General features: G+C 36.9%; 1 long non-coding RNA gene across 1 annotated transcript; it reads right to left on the bottom strand.

The window, feature by feature from the left end:
* Positions 1 to 417: 417 nt before the first annotated feature.
* LOC140016157 (uncharacterized) lies at positions 418 to 3,166 on the bottom strand. Its single transcript, XR_011822527.1, has 3 exons — positions 1,645 to 3,166; positions 1,067 to 1,551; positions 418 to 928 (listed from the first exon to the last, which is right to left on the bottom strand). It is a non-coding gene; the product is annotated as an uncharacterized lncRNA (long non-coding RNA).
* Between the last annotated feature and the right edge of the window lie 4,432 nt (positions 3,167 to 7,598).

Raw genomic sequence — 7,598 nt, 5'->3', positions numbered from 1 at the left:
ACGTAAGAATTTAGTTAGCTAAGTACTTCCTTTAAGTAAACTTGGGCCGAAATGGGAGGGGCCATACAAGGTGGTGTCAGCCCACTCCTCTAGTTATTATAGATTGGATTTCTGAAATGGTGCTTCTATCCCAAGAGCGTGCCATGCTACTAACCTTCGCAAATTTCATCCATGACATGTATATTTTTCTTGTTGAATTAATTAAAGTCTATCGCTTTGTAACTTATCCTCTATGATGTGTAACTTTTGAATTAAAGTTTTCTCTCCCTACTTTGTTTGCCATTTCTTTTTTACCTTGTCTTTATTGTGCTATCATGCGTATCTCCTGACATAATGAGAAAGTGAATTTTGAATTACTTTTCTATTTATATTAATAATTGAAAATACATGGGAAATATGAGCATTTGCCCCAATGATTACAAAATAAACTCTAATTCTGATCGGCTCTGTTCTTTTAAGATTTCTTAACATTCTCTTCTATTCTATCACCCTTGTCCAGCTTGGCCTCCTTATCTGACAACCATGCCGCGATTTTTCATTATATACCCAACTCGCATTCCTTAAAGGACCCAAGTCCCCAATTCTTTTGCTTTTGGATTATAGTGTTGGCTATCTTCTAAGGTTTCTAAATTTAGCTCAGGGTGGAGCCAACGAGTTTCGTCCATAGCCGAAGTCCATCCAAACGAGACGACTGGTTTGTTCATATCCACCAAATTTTCTAAGAATTCATTGGATTTCGTGTAATGACTCATAGCTTCTAGAATGGCCAAATGCATCTCAGCTTTATGCATTTCGCCCAGTTTTTGACCCCGGCTATTGGTTTCTTCGAGAGCAGTCTCCAAAGAGCGGATTCGTAAGGTTAGCTCGGCATTAGCTACTTCTAGATCCACAGCCTTTCTGGCCTTTGCTTCTATCACCGGTATTTGATCTAATAATTTGGGCTTTTTATCAGCTAATTTATTGTACTCGAAAACAATCTCGGCCATAAAAGCATCAAGTTAAAACTGTAAGCAAGTTAATAATGGTAGAAAATTATGATGAAGGGATAATTTATAAAAGAACTTACCTCGACCTTAGTAACGAAGAAGTCTTCCATGAGTTCGACCGGGCTCCTAACCTTAGTATATGCTTGATCTCATGGTAAGATTGGAACCAAACATAATTCTCGGGTCACAAGAGAATAGGAGGCTCGATCATTTAGATTCACTTCTCATTTCGGATAAATATGTTTGTGGGAGTGAACATTATTTTCTGTTGGTGTAACAACAGGAAAAATGGAATTTCAAAACCATTAGAAGGGGGCTCTGAGCATGGTTATAAGCCCTTTCCCTTTTCCTGGTCTAGATAAAATCTTGGGTACAGATATTGGAGGTCAAATAGCCTTGGTTACGACTTCTTTAAGAATGACGATCGGTTGAGATCCCCTTGAAATCGAGTTTTCTTCTTGTGACGCCTTAGAGGGCGGTTTTCTTAGGACCCCTTCAGTTGTTTTCCTCTTCCCTTTGATGATTTTTGTACTCGAGGAAGCAATCATGTCGACAATATTTTCTGCTGCAAAAAGGAAACATGCAGCAGTTAGTGAAAATATTGCTCGAAAAGATAGACTTGTCAATTAAAAGTTACAATTTTTCTCAAGCCTCTTACAATAGTAAGGTTATGTCCTGGGTGAATATCTGCACAACTAATCCCACCATCCGCCAGTACGGTCTCGGGGAAGAAATAGCTAAATATCACAAAACCCGAGTTGTTCAGCTTGTCAAGAACATCTCCTTCAATGTCGCCAAGATCTAAATCTGTTTCGACCGTAGCTGGTCTCCATCAAAATCTTGTTGGAAAAAATCATACTGACACAAAAAAGAATTCGTTCTTCCAGTGCTTAATACAAGACGGAGAATCTACGATCAAGGCTCTTGTTAGGGATGTTGTCCCGAAGTAGAACCATCCACTGTCCTGACCCTCCCGTTTAATAGTATAAAACCTTCGAAACAGGTCCACCAAAACGTTTATTTCGAGATGCTTGCACAACATCTCGAATCCTACTAAGATTCGGATAGTATTCGGAACCAATTATGTGATCTGGACTCCCCAATAGTATAAGCTTCCCTGGATAAACCTGCTTAAAGGCAATCTCAATCCCGCTTTCATCTGTTTATGGTAGATTGCTATGTAATCTTGGGGAGGCCAGCAACCTCGATGTTCTTTTCGAGGACCTTGGCCTTCATCAAGGAGGGTCACGGATATTGATCGAGAATATTTTGGACATTCTACCGTATACAATAACTCTCTATGTCAGACATTGAGCCGAAGTCGAATTAGGCAATATTCTCTAGGGCTACGGGAATCCGGAGCACCACCGAAAACTCATATACTACTGTCTTCTCCCGTGCTTCTGACACACCCTCTTGTGATACTTCTTGTTCTACAACTTCCGAACTATACTTTGATTGTGCTTGATTGTTGGGCCCTTCCCTTACTAAACTTTCCCCTTATCCCGAGGCTTGCGAATAGTGATGCATACGACGAACCATAGTGAAAGGACTGATTGCTTACTTGGGTTGACCTTGAATGGAAGAAAGACCCATGCGTAGCTTTGAGAAATACTGCTAAAGTGTACAAGCGTATTAGGAAACCATGAGGCAATCTAATGACTATGGGAGTAAAAAATCAAACTGGCATATGGAAGAAGAAAGAGGCTCATGCTAAAAGCTAAGTCCTCTATTTGTATAAGGAAGCAAAAGTTGAAGAGTTGGTTCATTTCACCTGACTCCTTATAACTCGAGCCTAGTATTAATTGCCCTTCTTTCTAAGGACTGTTGAGTGTCCAATCAATCATTCACTGTACTAGATTCGTCTGCTCGATTTAACCAATACCCCAGACTAGAAAGGTCTCTTGTCGTGCCTAGGATTATCTTTCAAGATGATCCTTTTCTCTCGAATGAACCTTATCGTGTACACTTGTAGCTAAGGTTTTGGCAGCTGAGCACTTCTCTGACCAAACTAATTGACATGACATTTTACAGGCTATGACAAGCCTATCCTCTTGCCATAGTAGACCTAGAGCTGACCTATCATAACACTCTGTCCCATCACAGTGGCCTTGGTCCAGAGGGGATTCCTCCCAGGTTCTACTATAAATATCCCCTTCCACCCCATTTCCAAAGGTAACTGAAACTAAGAACCTCAACTCGACTTTATACTCTTGAACTATAAGTATTCACTAACTTAAGCATTGAAGTGGGTTGGAAAATTAGTCCCGTCGTCATCTCTTGTTGTGCAGGAAACTTACTTCCAGATTAGCTAATCTCTTTAGATCTTAGGAATTAGAATCTTGACTCCATAAAGTGCAATTAGATGTTAATAAATTACACTTACACTTAAATAAATTCATTATATACTATTTGATATGTGTTTGATTACAACAATTTAGAGATTTCTGGGGTAGAGTATTTAGTTTAAGTGTAACTAGATATTAATAAATTACATTTATACTTATATAAATTCATTATATACTATTTTCTCTGTGTTTCATTCCAATAATTTAGAGATTTCTCGATGGAGTATTTAGTCTAAGTGTAATTAGATATTAATACATGTAACTATGAATTAATAAAGTACACATACACTTATATTAATTCATTACATAATTTTTGTTGTATTTTTCATTATAATAATTTAGAGATTTCTCCGTAGTGTATTTAATCTAAGTGTGATTAGATATTAATACATGCAATTACAAATTAATAAATTACACATATAGTTATATCAATTCATTATATACTTTTTGCTGTGTGTTTCATTACAATAATTTTTGAGATTTCTCACCTTATTGAAGAAAATAAAATTTTTGGAGACAAAATAAATATTTTAAATTTTAAATTTAAAGAATTATGTGACTAGTGGACAAATGTCAGACAACCATGGTTTGGTGATCCGGTTATATTGGGGCAAAAAAATAGTGCACTTTGAGGGAACAATGTCATACAACCCTATGAAATGCAAAAAAGTAATATTAGTAAGACAACATATAGGGTTTGATGATTGATGGATAGAGTATACAAGGCTATGCATGTGGAGTGGGATACCATTAGGGTTAGACTCTAGTTGAGGAGCCCTGTTTGGATGGGTAGTTTTATCGATGTGCCTATAGTAGATGGCGATGATGTGGAGTCCCTATACTATATGAAGGCATATTCTTCACACATGCCTTGTGAGATCTACGTGGAGGTTGAGGAGCTTCTATGTCTCAACCTAGACAAACTAAGGAAGACATCACAACAAACGTAATAACCTCATATGATGTGCCTCTAGAACCATCATATGCAAAAGTCTCTTATATTGTGTCTCGAAAACCAAAGTATCAACAATCTCATACAATATGCCTTTGCAACCTATTCAACAACTCTGGACGTTGTGCTTTCAAACCCCACAATTTTTGAGAAACATGGTACCTAATTCAATCAATGTGAATATGGTATGCTATCATGTATTTGATTATGGCCTAGACGACGTGGTGTCAGGCAAGGTTAGGACCATCCTAGTAGCATCTAGATGGAGAGAGTTATTCCTATGGTTGTCATAGTAGGAGATGAACTGTCAGGCAAGGTTAGGACCATCCTAGTAGTATCCAGATGGAGAGAGTTATTCCTATGGTTGTCATAGTAGGAGATAAACTTGGCGTAATGTGGAAGATGACTTCAAGGCACACTTGAACATGAATTAGATAGTGAGGATTTGGTTGATGAGAATCTTGTTCATGGAGTTTTGTGCATAGAGATTGACTCAGCTACTTGTCTAGGCCAGAGAGCTCATACATCCAGTGATAGTGATAATGAGGGAACATGCCAGTTGCAATATAATGCAGGTGTCGAGATCATGAGGGAATTCGACCCAATTGATCGTGGTGTCCACGAGAAGTTGAAACTGTAGGATGATCACATAAAGGACTTGGAGTTTGAACAATTGTTTGAGACGAAGAAGCATGTGCAACAAGCTGTAAAGTTGTGATCAATTAAAAACAATGGGGACTATAAAGTCAGGGAAAGCAATTCACATACCTAGTATGTCATTTGTAAGGCTCGTAATTTAGTGCCCTCGTACAACTGGTAGCTAAGAGCGACACTTCGGAGCATGCATTAGATGTGAATGATCATGAGTTTTGTAAAGGATCATACATATGTTTGTGTCGCAACCATAAATAACCACCGACAACTGAGTTTTGACATCATAGCCAAATTCATCATCCATTACATCCAAAATGGGTCACTATTCCTGATCAAGGAATTCAAGCAAAGTTAAATGAGCATTTCCATGCCGACGTTTCATAAAAAAGTGCAGTATGTTTTATTTATTTCTTTTATTTGTTAATATTTATATATTTTCTGATTCAATTTCTCATGGTTGTTTTGTTGTTAGAATATCAAGGGCCTGATATTTAATTCAACCTAGCAATCTATTACCAATTAAGACAATTAAATTTGTAATTGTTTACTTGTTTTAAATTTGTGTAACTAGCGTGATTGGTTTCATGTTAGGGAAATATATGATCTAATTTAAATAAACCCAGGTAGTGTGCTTATTGATTAGAATAGGGATTTTTTAGTTTTTAATGTAATTAAGAAATTAAATTCTATGGCTGTATCTAGGGTTATTTCTTGGTTAAGAAAATAGTTAACGGACGTACCTTACCTATCGATATGGTAAGGAAAAACTGATTGTGATCACTTGTTTGGCAATTATAATCTATTTGTTAATAAATAGATGGAATAATTATTGCATCAATAAGCAGTTGTATGAACTACTTCCAGAGTTTTCTCCTTGGTTAGAACTTGCATATTATTGACTTAATTTTAATTCTCTTCTATTTGACTGTTTTTATTTACATTGATTGTTTATTTTTATTTTAGTTTTTCAAAACCTGCAGTTAATTCTTACTTAAAAAGAAACAAATTACCCCCAATCCTTGCGGAGATGACCTTACTTATCATTATATTTATTTATATATTTTCGTGATTAAGAATTTAATATTGCATAGACTCGATACTTGTCATCACCCATAAATTTTGTTGTCATTGAGAATAAATATAGGAACTTAAGCTGTTGTCATCATACATTCTACCATATATCATTGAAAACTCATTATATATACATTTACCATCATTAATTTGTCTAATTCTAAAATGTGGAAGTACCAGTACAAAACACATGAAAAGATACATCATTCATTACAATATATATCGAATCAGATACAAACAATACTATATTAGTATAATTAATTTGCCTGCATGAAAATGGTGCAAGTACTATGACAAAATCTGAAAAAAAGATACATATGAATTTATGAGGCCAAAATTCAAGTAAAATGGAGAAGATCAAAAGATGAGAAGAAATTTGCCAAAAAAAAGTTACCCATAGTTGAAAGAAGAGCTAAAATTCTCATCTTTCCTCCACTTCACTAATCTAATAAGAAAAATATGAAACAATAATATTTTCTTTAAAGTGATGAGCACAATTAAAAAAATATAACACTAATGTGTTTTATCTTTTGATCTTTTTTTTTTAAAAAACCAAGATGCTTGGATTTTATTACCTCATAACAGTTCTTGAGGGGGACAGAAGCCTGACCTCAACGATACAAGACAAGTACAAGACACATACTTACTTAACTCGACGTCACCGAATAGACGGGTAGGATAGTTTATCTAACCGATATTCACCCCTAACTACACCTGGTAAGTCCCTGAAATGTTCATAAATACATACCGATTCAACCAAGGCACACCCCACATTGGCTAGAACATCCGCAACCTTATTGGTCTCGTGATAGCAATGTTTGAACTGTATACTCCCCTGAGAGAACTCGCAACACTGCTCGATCTCATAACTAATCGTTCATGGGTATTCGTAATCGTTCCTCAGAATCTTTATTAGCACTAGCGAATCCGACTCAACCATCAACTGCTGTAAAAAATTCCTCTGGGCACATAAACTCAGCCAAAGCACTAACGCTTTGGCCTTGGCCTGCAAGCTAGTAGCAACATCAAAGCAACCAGCGAAAGCGAAGATGAACTTCCCTGAGCCATCCTTAAGAATCCCCCCACCACCACTCAACCTCGAGTTTCCTTTGGAGCACCCATCTATGTTAAGTTTAAACATTGACATCCGTGGAGCCTGCCAATGAACCAGACGAAACTTAACCACATCAGGGCATTGCTCCACCAAACCCAAGAATTGGGGCCAAGAAGCGATCTATTGTAATTTCCCAAATTTCATCCAGTATGCGTCTTTCAAGTTTTGAAAAATCGCTCGACAAATAGATCGAACATCCTTGATAACCCCTTCAAACACTGTTGAATTCCTCGTCTTCCACAAATTCCAATACACAAATACGGGTAGGAGCCGAAAGACAAAATTTATCCTCGCGAACTTAGTAGGCTTGTACCACCAATTCGCCAACTGTACGGTTAAATGCTCCTGTGCCAAGTTAAGACCAGAGAGAGATTCAAGAGATCCAAAAAACTTTCAAACTGCCTTTGCGACATCACCCGACATGAATATGTGCTGTAGCGTTTCAACACTAGGCTCCAAACAACAAAAGCATT

The sequence above is a fragment of the Coffea arabica genome, chromosome 1c (assembly GCF_036785885.1).
Source record: "Coffea arabica cultivar ET-39 chromosome 1c, Coffea Arabica ET-39 HiFi, whole genome shotgun sequence".
In the NCBI taxonomy this organism is placed as follows: domain Eukaryota; kingdom Viridiplantae; phylum Streptophyta; class Magnoliopsida; order Gentianales; family Rubiaceae; genus Coffea; species Coffea arabica.
This window is presented reverse-complemented; position numbering and strand designations above follow the sequence as displayed.